This window comes from Peromyscus eremicus, chromosome 4 (genome assembly GCF_949786415.1).
Source record: "Peromyscus eremicus chromosome 4, PerEre_H2_v1, whole genome shotgun sequence".
Taxonomy (NCBI): domain Eukaryota; kingdom Metazoa; phylum Chordata; class Mammalia; order Rodentia; family Cricetidae; genus Peromyscus; species Peromyscus eremicus.
In genome coordinates this window covers 94,955,504-94,970,213 of record NC_081419.1, presented here as the reverse complement: position 1 = coordinate 94,970,213, position 14,710 = coordinate 94,955,504, and the positions used below count along the sequence as shown (strand labels likewise).

At 44.9% G+C, this 14,710-nt stretch overlaps 1 non-coding gene across 1 annotated transcript; it reads left to right on the top strand.

The window, feature by feature from the left end:
* Nucleotides 1-640: 640 nt before the first annotated feature.
* On the top strand, nucleotides 641-747 carry LOC131910135 (U6 spliceosomal RNA). The gene has a single exon (XR_009378999.1). It is a non-coding gene; the product is annotated as a U6 spliceosomal RNA (small nuclear RNA).
* The last annotated feature ends 13,963 nt before the right edge of the window (nucleotides 748-14,710 follow it).

The window sequence follows — 14,710 nt, the reverse complement described above, 5'->3', positions numbered from 1 at the left end:
TTTATGTCTTAAACTCTTCTTAATTAGAACATTGAGCAGTGTTACCAAAGCATGTGCTCTACACCTTCAGAGCAGCACTCAGGATGTACTGGTTAACTCTGTATGTGCTGGGTTACTTTCATTAATGGCAGTCTGCAGCAGTTGGTGAGATGGACCACACTGAGAACTGAAGTTGGATATAACTTCTGCTTCCTTGTTTCTTTTTTTGAATATTTTTGTTTCAAAATTCTACTTTCGAGCTTTGGGATAGTTTTGAGAGCTGATTTTAGTGACTGTCTTTCTTCTTTTCATAATTTTTCCTTCCCAACCAGGAAAACTATTAAGGAAAGAAAATCTTTACTCTGGGTCTCATAAGCAGCGTATCATATTGTAATAAGGAAACAAGGTTTGAGGCTGGAGAGATGGCTCGGTGGTTAAGAGCACTGGCTGCTCTTCCTGAGGATCTAGGTTTGATTCGAAGCACCCATATGGAGGCTCACAACCATCTGTAACTTCAGTTCCAGGGGACCCGATGCCCTCTTCTGGCCTCCGAAAGCATCAGGCACGCATGTGGTGCTCAGACATACAAGCAGGCAAAACACCCATATACATTTTTTTTTCTCTTCAAAGAAGAAAAGACTGAGAACAAACAACTGTTGTAGGGCTGGCTTTGGCAGCTCATGCGCTAAGACTGGAATGATGCAGAGAAGATAAGCCCGGGTCCTCTGCAAGGATGACAAGAAGATCTGTGAAGCTTTCTAAAGCCACAACAAACCCATAACTGTTCTTGGATGTGTTCTTCAGAGGCTAAGCTAACACTTCCTTGTCTGGGGTTTTCAACTAATGTCCACCATTGAGAGCCAGGGCAGTCTAATGCTTTCCCAGAGGCACTAATGAAATAACCAAAGGAACCTAGTTCTGCGTCCTTACCCAAGAGCAGACTTGGCAAGGCCAGTCTGGGGCTGGTGGCCAGGGCCTCAGAGGAGTTAAGGTTTCATTTCTTGGGAACTTGGCTTTTCCCCCTGAAGAGTCTAGAGCTATCTGTCAGTCAGTCTCAAGGCTGCTGTGTGCTACATCTGTAATGCTCTTGAAATGTCCTGTGTTCCCTGTGTGCGACATTGCTTGATTAACTTCCTGCTAACTTTATCCTGATATATGATATTTTTTGCTGTGCCCCATTCCTCCCCTGGAGATAGTATATGAGATGCTGACTAATGCTTGCAGGTCATCAGCGTGTCCCAGACTTCCCACTGCCAGACTTTCCTGTCTTCTTTATCTTCTCATCTTCTGGCCATCACTTAGGACCCTGTCACTGGTCCAGGTGAGTCCACCTTTCATCTTTCTGCAACTTCAGTCCTTCTGAGTGGCTTTAGGGAGATGGATCAGATATGTTCCCCTGCATCTGTTCCAGTGCTCAGGGTTTTTAATGTTGTTGTTGTTGGTTTTTGTTTTGTTTTTTGATTTTTTTGAGACAGAGTTTCTCTGTGTAGCCTTGGCTGTCCTGGAACAGAGATTCGCCTACCTCTCCCCTCAACCCTCTACCCTGAGTGCTGAGATTAAAGGCGAGCACCACCACTACCCAGCTTACCCAGGTATTTCTTTCATGATCTTTTTCAGACCTTGAAGTCCTCATTTATTGTCTGCATTTTGTGATCACAAACTCAACCTCCAGCACCCCATTCTTACTCTCAAGCTCATTCCATAAGGAACCCCTAAATGTAACCAACCTCTTTCTCCTTGTATAAGAGAAGTACGTTTTCCGTGGAGATTTGATGAATATGAGAACTAATTACTAGGGTGGGTTCCTAATTATAGGCACTATCCAGGAATGTCTAGTTTGACATCAAGGCTACAGTAAGCTCGTTGAGTGTGATGGCCCATGCCTGTAATCCAAGCAGTTGGGAGAGTGAGACTGGTGGATTGTGACAAGTTCTAGACAAGGCAGTTACACATCAAAACCCCAGTCTCAAACAAATAACAAACATAAACCTTACTATTGTGAAAACTGCTTCCCTGGGGGAGATGTGAACAACGTTTTCACCCTCCTCCTAAGGTCCCAATGATAAGTCAAAGTACAAGCCCAGAGAGTTCACCCTGGGGAACCAATGAGTTCGTGGGGCTTACTTACAGAGCACGGTGACCCCCAAGGTAGCCACACAGGAGAATCAGCACCTCACTTCCCAGTCTGAGACGGTCTCTTTGTTGTTTGCTGCTGTGTATGTCAGGCTAGCAGGCCTCTGAGCCTCTTGGGAGTCTTCTGTCCTCACCTCCCATCTTACTGTAAGAGCACTGCGATTAGACATGTACACTGACAGGCCAGGCTTTCTGTAGGCACCATCTCCCCAAGCCCCAGCCCCAATGCTTTTTATCAACTTCCTTAGCCTGAATAAGGGGGCTAGACTTCCTGATGTCACTCCTAGCCTTTATTTATTTATTTATTTATTTATTTATTTATTTATTTATTCTTACTTATTTGTGTATGGGGGTGAGGACCGGTGTGTGTTGTGTATACCCACACACGGGAGTGCAATGGTGTGGAGGCCAGAGGACAACTTGCGACAATTGGTTCTCTCCTTCTACCATATGGGTACCAAGGGCTAAACAGGTTCATCAGTCTTGGCCGCAAATGCCTTTACCCTCTGAGCCATCTCACCAGCCCACTCTTAGCTTTATGAAGTGGATCCAGATTCCAGCTGATTGCAATTTCCAGCTGATCCTCGGCTTCCTTTGCTTGACAATGGTCCATGGCTACCCCGTATCCTTTGGAGATAGAATGAGTTAACTTGGCCACAAAACTAATCTGAAAGACCAGGAACATGCAATTAAAGATGCCTGTGAGCACATTCAGGAGCTTCCCAGAATGCTGTGGTGCTTCCCTGGGCATGACCTGGTATGTAACTCTCAACGTAAGTTTAATAGAGGAAGGACTTGTCCCCATTTCTATGTGCAAAGTCATATGCTACCTAACCGGAAGATTAAAGCTACTAAATAAATTGTAATAAGAATGGTTTTGAGATATTGCACAACCCTCTGCCTCTCTCATTTCTTAGTTTATTCACATTTTTAGGCTTCCATCAGAGTCCCAATCTTATATATCTACTACCTCATAGAAAGCTAGGCAAGATGATCATTCTTGTTTATGAATAAATTAGAGACAGTTTATATTAAGAAAAAAAATGAGCTAACTCCTTTCTTCCCTCCCCCAAATACTCAATTAAAAAAGTAGAGTCCAGCAATGGTGGCACAGGCCTTTAATTCCAGCACTCAGGAGGTAGAGGAAAGTGGATCCAGGCCAACCTGATCTACAGAGAGAGTTCTAGGACAACCAAGGCTACATAAAGAAACCATACATAAAGAAAAAAAAAGTCTATACCCCAATTTATCAAATTTGCATTTACAAATACAATATTTTTATTACTAGAGCATAGCACAATAAACGTGCTAAAATTTTAATCACACAAATGGTTATGTGATTTTAGTTAAGCTAAAATCAGTAATGAATTAATAGTAAGTTGTAATGTTTAAAGCAGAGTGTGGTGATATATTTGTAATCTAAGAAAGAAAGCTTGCCTGAAGATCAGAGGACAGAGCCAGTCACAGAGTTAGCCACAGAGGTCAGGTAGTGGTGGCACATACCTTAATCCTAGCATTTGGGAGGCAGAGGCAGAGATCCATCTGGATTTCTCTGAGTTCAAGGCCACACTGGGCTACATGAGATTAATTCAGTCTAAAGAGAAACAGAGCTAGGTAGTGGTGGCAAACACCTTTAACTCCAGCACTTGGGATCACACACCTTTAATCCCAGCACTAGGAAGGTTGAGATAGGAAGTGATATGGCTGGGCAGAGAAAGGAATATAAGGCAGGAGGAGACAGGAACAATCCACAGTCAGAGGATTTGTGGAGACAGGATCAGCTGAGGAGTTAGTAAAATGAGAAGTGGCTGTGGCTTGTTCCTTTGTCTCTCTGATCTTTCAGCATTTACCCCAAAATCTGGCTGCAGGTTTTTATTATATTTAGGATTCATGAGACGGCAGAGATTATATCTGGGCATGATTGTGCATGCTACAATCCTAGGCTTAGGCAGAAGGTTTATAAATTTGAGATCAGTCTGGGAAACCGCAAGACTCTGTTTCAAAACAAAACAATAACAACAACAACAAAAAAGACCCGTGGGCTGTTGTTGGTTGAACTAACCAAAGGCACAGTGACAGACACATAGGTTACATAATTAGCAAACAGAGTCGCATAGTTAGCAAACAGAGTCTCAGAGCTGTGCCCTCCATCACCACACTACACTCAGACAGATGCTGGGCAGTGTAAATTCTCAAGAGCTTGGAAAATGCAGGTTGGAAGCCATAGATGTAAGGAGGGAACCATTGTGGACCCTGATTTGAAGACTTCCATGGTGTTTTAGGAAGTATGGTGCAGGATGGGATGAGGAAAGTCAAAAGGCAAGAATAAAACACTAAGCAGCGATGTATGTAACCCAGGCTAAAAGTAACAGCTGAAAGCAGAGCTGTGGCAATAAAAACAAAGGAACGTATTCCAGGCATTTGAAATAATAAAATCATCAGCAGACTGCACCCAAGACTAAGTGTGTGCCAGCCCCATGCTAAACATCGTCTCACTTAATTATTCCAGCCAGTGTTTTGTAGATGTAATTCTAAACAGTCTTATTAAATAAGAAACACAGAGCCAAATAAAGAGTTAAAAGCCCAAGAGGTCAGAGCACTAGCAAATAGCCTTTAGCTTACCAGCCGCTGCCGTCCTTCCCCTGAGAAAAGAGACCTACTTCCTGTGTGTCTGTATTTTTATTGACTTTCTGTTTTGCCTTCTCATTGATTCTAAACCCAGCCACATGACTTCTTCTTCACTGCCTGTCTATACAGACCTCCAGGTCTCTATGGTTGGTACTTGAATTAAAGGCTTGTGTCACCAAACTGGCTATGTCCTTGAACACACAGACTCTGCCTGCTATGTGATCGGATTAAGGGCGTGTGCTACCACTGCCAGACTTCTGCTAAATGGCTTGTTATTAGCTCTGATTCCCAGGCAACTTTATTTATTAACATACAAATAAAATCACATTTGAGCACAAATAAAATATCACCATAGTGTTCTTTTGGTTTGTTATCTTAACTCTGATATTTTCCCTATTCTGCCTGAGGAAATGGACTTATAGGGAGGTTAAGCATGGCCACATGGCTACAAGTGGGAGGAATCACATCAAACTCAGGAAGTTTGATAACGGAGTCCAGGGTTTTAACCAGGCTCCTTGGCCACAGTGCGTTAACAGGACAAGGTGACTCCTCACCACTGGGGAAGGAAGAGGGAAGACTCAGAGACCATATCAAGCACATGAGATTGGGAAATGGTAATGCTGGCGCTGGGAAGACTTGTCAGTTGGTAAAGTGCTTGTCTTGCAAGCACTGAGATCTGAGTTTGAGCTCTAGAAAGAATATCTAAAAAGCTGGGTATGGAGGTGTTCCCTGTCACCCCAGCCCTGGGTATGGAGGTGTGCCCTGTCACCCCAGCACTGGGTATGGAGGTGTGCTCTGTCATCCAGCCCTGATGGAGGTGTGCTCTGTCATCCAGCCCTGGGTATGGAGGTGTGCCCTGTCACCCCAACACTGGGTATGGAGGTGTGCCCTGTCACCCCAGCACTGGGTATGGAGGTGTGCCCTGTCACCCCAGCACTGGGTATGGAGGTGTGCCCTGTCACCCCAGCACTGGGTATGGAGGTGTGCTCTGTCATCCAGCCCTGGGTATGGAGGTGTGCTCTGTCATCCAGCCCTGATGGAGGTGTGCTCTGTCATCCAGCCCTGGGTATGGAGGTGTGCCCTGTCATCCCAGCACTGGGTATGGAGGTGTGCCCTGTCACCCCAGCACTGGGTATGGAGGTGTGCCCTGTCACCCCAGTACTGGGTATGGAGGTGTGCCCTGTCACCCCAGCACTGGGTATGGAGGTGTGCCCTGTCACCCCAGTACTGGGTATGGAGGTGTGCCCTGTCACCCCAGCACTGGGTATGGAGGTGTGCCCTGTCACCCCAGTACTAGGTATGGAGGTGTGCCCTGTCACCCCAGCCCTGGGTATGGAGGTGTGCCCTGTCACCCCAGTACTGGGTATGGAGGTGTGCCCTGTCACCCCAGCACTGGGTATGGAGGTGTGCCCTGTCATCCCAGCACTGGGGAGGCAGGTGGGTCTTTGGGGTTCACTGGCCAGACACTCTGGCCTACTTGGCAAGTTCCCAGGCCAGTGAGAAACCTTTCCTCAAAAAACAAAACTGTGGCTGACACATGGAGAGTGACACCAAGGTTGTTCTTTTACCACCTCCACCCCCATACACACCGGAGAGACAGGGACAGAGAGACAGAGAGAGACAGAGACTGCTGTTGATGGAAAGTTAGAAAAGAGAGGCAGTAGAAGAGAAAATGATCTTGCAGAAATGAATTCAGCTAGAGATATTCTGAATACATCAGCACAGCATCTACAAATTAATTTCCAAAGAGCTGGGATAGAACTTAATGGGACATGGGAGCTTTTTAAGTCAATGTACAGGGAATAGTAAAATCAATCTTCAGTATTTAAAAGATACACACTATTTTTGTTAGTTCAAGTTCTCTGTATTGGATGATGAGTAAGAAAATTAGAGCACAATTTCTCTCCATGATGTCAGAGATCTACCAGATGACAAGTGAATTTAGGCATCTAAAGCAGAGCATACATCGTCAGCTTTTGTGGAAATGAGTCCTTTGTGCGGCTCCTGTATTTCTAGAAGCTAGAAGTTGTAGCTCAAATCCTAATTGGTCTTAATAATAAAAACATGGAGTCAGATATCAGGGTAAATGCTGAAAGATCAGAGAGACAAAAGAGCAAGCCACAGCCACCTCTTACTTCCTCAACTCCTCAGCCTGAAAGGGCCAAGCTCCTGTCTCCTCCCGCCTTAGTCCTCTTTCCGCCCAGCCATATCACTTCCGGCCTCCACCTCCCGGATTTAATCCTGGGATTAAAGTTGTGTGTCACCACTGCCTGGCTTCTATGGCTAACTAGTGGCTAGCTCCACACTCTGATCTCCAGGCAAGCTTTATTTGTTAGAGCACAAACAAAATATCACCACAAAACTGAGGCCTGTGGTTACTCCGCAGACGCCTTCATCCTTATTCCTCATATCAAATGTAGTGTCAGCAATCCATAGCTCTGCCTCTTCACTACCACAAAATAAATGAATGAGTTGTTCGCTGAGAGGGCCGCCATAGTAACTGCCTCAGGACAGAAGGTGAACTACCCAGCAATGGAATGGGGCAATGGTAGGGAAGCACAGGCCCGAGGAGCAGCCTCTGGAGGCCTAGCCAGGGACTCCTTTGGCAAAAATAAGGAGAGAGCACAGCCAGGGTAGTGTTGACTTTTAAGAAGATTAATTTCTTCTATGGGATTTCCTCATCCAGCCTTGATATGAGATATGTGCCTAGTCTTATCATGCCGTGTTTGGTTGACATCCCTGGGAGGACTTCTCTTTTCTGAAGGGAAACAGAGAAGTGGGTCTGGGGGAGGGGGTGGGGAGGAGCAGGGAGCCTAGGAGGAGAGCAGAGAGGAGAAACTTTAGTCAGGATGTAATATATGAGATATATGAGAGAAGAAAACATAAATGAATTTAAAAAGATTTATTCTTTGTGTGTGTGTGTGTGTGTGTGTACATGTGAAGGTCCCCACAGACTAGAAGAAGGTATCAGATCTGCTGAAGCTGGGTATTACAGGCAGCTGTGAATTACCTGATATGGGTGCTGGGAACTTAACTTGGGTCCTCTGCAAGAGCAGGAAGCACTCTGATTTGCTGAGCTTCTGTTTCTCTTGTCCAATATGTGATTTTAGGTAGTCATAATCACTTGTATTTATTGACTCTGGACCTAGAAGTTGTCTGAGTGCTTTGGTGTGCCATTTCCTGTAAACCTCACAACACTGCAAAGAGACAGTTATCATATCCCCTTTAAAAAAGAGAAAAGTGCCAGGGGTGGTGGCGCACACCTTTAGTCCTAGCACTTGGGAGGCAGAGGCAGGTGGATCCTGAGTTCAAGGCCAGCGTGGTCTACAGAGTGAGTTCCAAGACATCCAGGGCTACACAGAGAAACCCTGTCTTGAAAAAGAAGGGAGGTGGGGGTAAGGTTTACACAGGAGGTCATTTGTTTGTGAACACAGGTCAATTGCAGAGACAGGATTCAAACTCAGGATTGAGACAGCTGCCATCATCCAATGTCAAGGCAGCTCTGTGTAGCGGGCTTTCTTTGGGCCACCAACCAGCTTCCAAATCACGACATGGAGACTTATTATCAATTATGCCTTATCTTATGCTTGTCCCATTAGCTCTTACAACTTTTTTTCGTCCAATTCGTTTTTTCGACTGCTACCAACATTCAGTCAAGCTCTTATAACTTAATTTAACCTGTTTCTCTTCATCTATGTTTTGCCTCGGGCTTTTTACCTTTCTTTCATTCTGTATGTCCTACTTTCCAGCTTCCTCCATGTCTGACTGGCAGCTGCCTGGCTGGCCCCGGGCATCTCCCTCTCTTTCTCTTTTTCTTTTCTTTCTTTCTTTCTTTCTTTCTTTCTTTCTTTCTTTCTTTCTTTCTTTCTTTCTTTTTTTAAAGATTTATTTATTTACTATGTATACAGTGTTCTGTCTGCATGTATGCTTGCAGGCCAGAAGAGGGCCCCAGATCTCATTACAGGTGGTTGTGAGCCACCATGTGGTTGCTGGGAATTGAACTCAGAACGTCTGGAAGAACAGCCAGTGCTCTTAACCTCTGAGCCATCTCTCCAGCCTCTCTTTCTCTTTTTCTACCTTCTCTCTCAGCCTAGATTCCTCCTCCCATTTATTCTCTCTGCCTGCCAGCCCTTCCTATCCCTCCTCTGACTAGCTATTGACCATTCAGCTTTTTATTAGACCACTCAGGTGCCTTAGGCAGGCAAAGCAACACATCTTTACATCATTAAACAAATGCAGCATAAACAACCATAACACACCTTTACATAGTTAGAGTAATATTCTGCCACATAAACAAATGTAACACATCTTTACGTAGTTGAAGTAATGTTCCACAACAACTTCTGAGTTGTGGATTCAGTCCAAACACACTATATTTAATCTTTCTGTAAGGGTAGCACTGCTACATTTCACAGGCTGGAAGAGTCAAGCCAGCACCTGAGGAAAATAATCTCTGGAATGTGCTGCTGGTCGGACCAGCCATACAGGCAGCATCAACCCTGCCCCTGAAAAGCCTAAACTCCTTTCTCCACATTGTCAGTCCAGCAACCTGAAACCCACTTCTGTTGACTTTGAGAACTGAACCTCGCATAACCCTTTATTGCTTCTACCACTTTATAGAGCCATAATGTCATGCTATACTAGGATCAAATAAGCAAGGCACTGGTTTCTGTCACAGCAGCTTCTGTCACGGCCATCAGAAAGAACCATTGTTCTTTTGTTCAGAGCAACCACCTAAGTATGGAACTATGATAGAAATGTGTAGTATTTCTTGAGGTTGGTGTAACCCTGGGTGCCCTGCCTGTATCTTAACTTTAAAAATAATGGGGTAGGGTGGGGTGGGGTGGATAGATGATTCTGTAGATACATGTACTTGCTGCCAAGTATGAGGACCAGAGTTCAGATATCCAGACCTAAGTAAGTGCTATATGAACATGGTTCCAACACTCAGAAGGCCGGGCGGTGGTGGCGCACGCCTTTAATCCCAGCACTCGGGAGGCAGAGCCAGGCGGATCTCTGTGAGTTCGAGGCCAGCCTGGGCTACCAAGTGAGTTCCAGGAAAGGCGCAAAGCTACACAGAGAAACCCTGTCTCGAAAAACCAAAAAAAAAACAAAAAAAAAAAAAAAAAACACTCAGAAGGCAGACAGGTTCAACTGAGAGACCCTGCCTCAAGGAATAAGATGGAGAGTCATCAAGGAAGATTCCTGACCCCAGTCTCTCCTCTCCACATGTACACACACATGTACATCTTCATATGCGCATGTGGAGAGAGAGAGAGAGAGAGAGAGAGAGAGAGAGAGAGAGAGAGAGAGAGAGAGAGAGGAACTGGGCTGACAAAGTTCGAAGATTTGTACTGAGAAATGAGTTAGCCTGAGAGTTATTCTCATCTGGACATGCCATTATTGTTTTACCAGCCATACTTCTTGAAGCTTCTGTCTTACATTGATAACGCTATTTGCTGTTGACCAGAAGTGAAGAACGGGCCCTGACTTTCACATCCGGAGGTGACCATCCACACAGAAAGAATGATATCTGTCTCAGTAGTGAAACATTGAGAGGCTTTTTACCACTCAAGACAACAGCATCATTTTTTGGAGGAGCTGAGTGAATCTCTAGCCTGGGACGGAGCAAAACAGCTTCTGTTTTGAAGCTTGAAGTTTGTTTGATGATGCTAATAGGATGCAGCACCTGGTTACCACTCAGCCTCGACGCATTGCTGAAACCATCACAGGACATTCCTAGCACCTTATCTTATTCTAGAACACCGAGCACCACAGCTGTCCAGTTTCCTTTCAGGATACCGTTTACAAAGATTGCCCTCCCTCTGATACAGATCTGGGCTTTGGGGCTGCAGAGATGGCTCAGTGGTTAAGCACTTGCTGCTCTTCTAGAGTTTCAGTTCCTAGCACCCATGGCATGTGGCTCCTAACTGTCCATAACTTTAGCTCCAGGAAGGTTACCTGCCTCACTTGCACTCATATGTCCACACACATCTACATATAATTAAAAATAATAAAAGTAAATCTTTGAAAATAGCTTGACTTTCTTCCTCTATGGGGGTTCCACTTAACTCATTCATTTGTAATTATTTATGGGGTCATGAAGGGTCAGAGGGAAAGGTGGAGCCTCTAAACCAGACCAAGCTGTTTGCAGAAGTTGTGAGGTTCTTTTTCTGCACTCCAAACAACCAGACTCCAGGGATAAAGCCATCACTCACTTGGAGCTTCTGGTAAGTGTTGAAAAAGTGGCACAACTGTGTAGCCATCTTTAAATGCTGCCCTGGCCTCTTGCCTAGGACAGGGGTTTTGTTAGCCTAGATTAGCAAACAGCCACACCTTACCTTAATGATTTTTGCACAGTCTCTTCCGACCAACAAAAATCTCAGCCAGAATAATCATTAACAGTGTTGAAAACTGACTCATAATGATCTCAACCTGATTTCTTGTCAGGCGCTGAATAAACTTTCCATCACCCAGTCTGAACGCTTTTCTTCTAGCTTAGAAGTTGTTCTGGGAGTTGCTTGGGTTCATTCCTCAGGGGAGCCGAACCATCGTCAAACAATAGGCTGGGAATTGTCAGACGCTGGCGGAGTCTCAGGGCCTGTGACAAGGACTTAGGAAGCCTGGAGCCGTGGGATGGGATTTGTCTGTCAAGGCATCAGAGGGGCCTTTGGTCCCAGACAATATCTGATCGCAGAAATACCACGTGTACTATTCTGTTTCTTCAGTTAGAGGATATATTTGGCAACCAGCAAGACGAGCAGAGAGCCGTGCTTCTTTTTTCCCCTATACATTTTATTTTTATTAATTTTCCTTTTTTTCCATACTTTGAGTATTTCATACATTAATATACCATATTTGAGTAATTTTTGCCCTCCGCTCCCCTGTTCAGTTCTTCCTCCATCCCTCTGCTAACCACTCCCTCTGGCTTTATGATCTTTTCTTCTTAATTACTTTCGTCTTATACACACAACCCACTGAGTTCCATTAGTGTCTTATTTGCCTGTATTTAGAGAGAAGCACTGAGGATTGAGAGCTCAGCACAGAAAACAACAAACGAACAAAACTGGTCCTCCCTCTCTCCGCAGCCACTGCCTGCCTGCAGCTCTTCCTCGGGGGCCTTGTGGAGTTTTCCTCCGTCCACGTTGGCAGGTTGGCCGGTGTGTTCTTGGCAGGTCTCACACAGGCAGCCAGAGTGTGGCAAGTTCACGGGAACAGCATCCTCGTCCAGAAGACAGGATTATCCAGCAGTCCTGGTTCCCAGGCTTCTCCATGACGTTCCCTGAGCCTTAGATGTGTTATAGATGTCTCGTATGGGACGAGGCACCCCATGCCTCTCTCTCCCTCATCCTCTGCGATTCTAACCAGTTGTGGATCTATCTTGTCTCTGATGCCAAAAGAGGCTTCTCTCATGAGGGGTGAGAGCTGCTCTTATCTGTGGGTATAAGCATGAGTTCTTTGAAGGCAGCTGGAAACTATTGCTCTCGTAATGCCAAACAGGGAGGTCAGAGGGCCATATTTATTGTGGAGAATGGGTAAGACCCTTCAAGGCAGTCACATGGCCGATTAAAAGACTATATATTCAAGAACCTGGACCCACCTGTGTGACTGGAGACGTCACACAATCCCTGGATAGTGTTTTTTTTTTTTTTTTTTAATCTGAACAATGGGTATGACTGGTGTTTTTTGTTTTTGATTTGTTTTGTTTTTTTGTTTTTTTTTTCAACTTGACAAAAGCTAGGTTCATGTGGGAAAAGTGATCTTAATTTGAGCAAATGTCTCCATCAGATTGGCCTGAAGGCAAGTGTGTGGGATATTTTCTTGAGTAATGATTAATATGGGAGCGTTCAGTCCAATGTGGGCAGTATCACTCCTGGGCAAGTGGTCCTGGGATGTATGAGAAAGGATGCTGAGCAAGCCATGGGGAGCAAGCTCGTAAGCAGTGGTCCTTCATGGCTTTTGCTTCAGTTTCTACCTCCAGGTCCCTGCCTTGAGGGCCTGATTGACTTCCCTCTGTGATGGACTAAAGCCATAAGGCATATGTTATGTGATTCCATTTGTTCATAGTATCAAAACCATAAGTTCATACACAGCAGATTAGTGGTTTATTAAGATAAATTTTATATTATGTGTTAGCACAATAAATGTGTCCGCAAGGTGGTCACTGCTATGGACGTATGGAGTTCAGTCCCCTGAGGACCCTTGAGGAGCCAGGTAAAACATATTTCAGAATGGCTTCCCTAAAGGAGACCAGGAGAATATTGACAAACAAATCTTGGATGCCAGTGGTTAAGGTTTGCTCATAGGTGTGTGTGTGGAGGAGGGGAGGTTATTGTTAGGGAGGAACAGGATCTTCCTATATAGCCCAGTCTAACCTTGAATTCTTAATCCTCCTGCCTTCACCTCCCTACAGCAAGGAGTTCAGGAATAGGCTCTTATTCTCCACCAATATCTTCTCTTTTCTAAGACTGAACATGTGTGAATGCCCAGCAGGTTAGAGTCCTGGAGAAGAACATGAGCTATTCCTGATGAAAATGTGTTGTCAGGTCACAGCTATAGTTAAGGTAGGACAAAGGTCAGACACAATACACTCTCTTCTCCAAATCCTACAGGCACAGAGGCATAGACTAGGAAGTATGTGGGAAGGAGAGAACAGGAAAGAAGGTCAGTGGTTGTCACTCCCTGATGGTCACTTTAGTTCAAGGGCCAATGCCTTGTGTCTTTTAAAGCAGCTTTGTCTGAAGTCTGTTCTCTTGCTCTTTATCATGATGTCAAGTTGCTCAGATTTTCTTATTTGCAATATACATGTGGTAGTTTGAAAGAAAACAGCCTCCAAAGGAAGTAGCACTATTAGGAGGTGTGGCTTTGTTGGAGTAGGTGTGGCCTTGTTGGAGGAAGTGTGTACTGTTGGGGTGGGCTTTGAGGTCTCATATATGCTCAAGCTATACCCAGTGTCTCAGACCACTTCCTGTTGCCTGAAAGTCAACATATAGCAGCTCCTTCTCCAGCACCATGTCTGCCTGCATGCTGCCATGTCCCATCATGATGATAATGGGCTGAGCCTCTGGACTGTAAGCCACCCAATTAAATAAATGTTTTTCTTATAAGTGTTGCCATGGTCATGATGTATCTTCATGGTAATAGAAACCCTAACTAAGACAAGTTGGTACAGGGACTGGTGATAGGCTTGACTATGTTTTTGTTTGGAGGAATTTGGACTTTGGTACTTTGGGTTAGGAAAGCAGTGGAATGCTTTAAACACTGCTTAATGAGCCATACTAGTAGGAACATGGAAGAGTAATTTGAACTGTGGGGGCCTGGCTCAAGAGGTTTCAGAGGAGAAGAATGCTAGTATGTTGCCTGGAGATCATTCTTGTGATATTTTGGTGAAGAAGTGGCTGCTTTTTGCCCTTGTCTGAAGAATCTGTCTGTAACATGAATGTTTAATTGTTTGTTTTTTTTTAATAAAAAACCTGGAGCCTGATATTGGGGTAAATGCTGAAAGATCAGAGAGACAAAGCCACTGTCACATCTTACCTCCAGGACTCCTCAGTCTGAAAAGCTTCAGTTTCTGTCTCCTCACACCTTTTATACCTTTCTCCACCCAGCCATCACTTCCTTCTTAGTGCTGGGATTAAAGACGTGTATGCTTCCCAAGCAAAAGTATGAGATCTCAAGTGCTGGGATTAAAGGTGTGTGATTCCCAAGTACTGGGATTAAAGGTGTGTGCCACCACTGCCTGGCTGTTTCTCTCCTAGACTGAGTCAATCTCATTCTAGGGTGGCTTTGAACTCACAGAGATCCAGATGGATCTCTGCCTCTCGAGTGCTAGGATTAAAGGTGTGTGCTGGGGGCTGGAGAGATGGCTCAAAAGTTAAGAACTCTAGCTGCTCTTCCAGAGATCTTGAGTTCAATTCCCAGCAACCACATGGTGGCTCACAACCTCTATAGTGGGATCTGATGCCCTCTG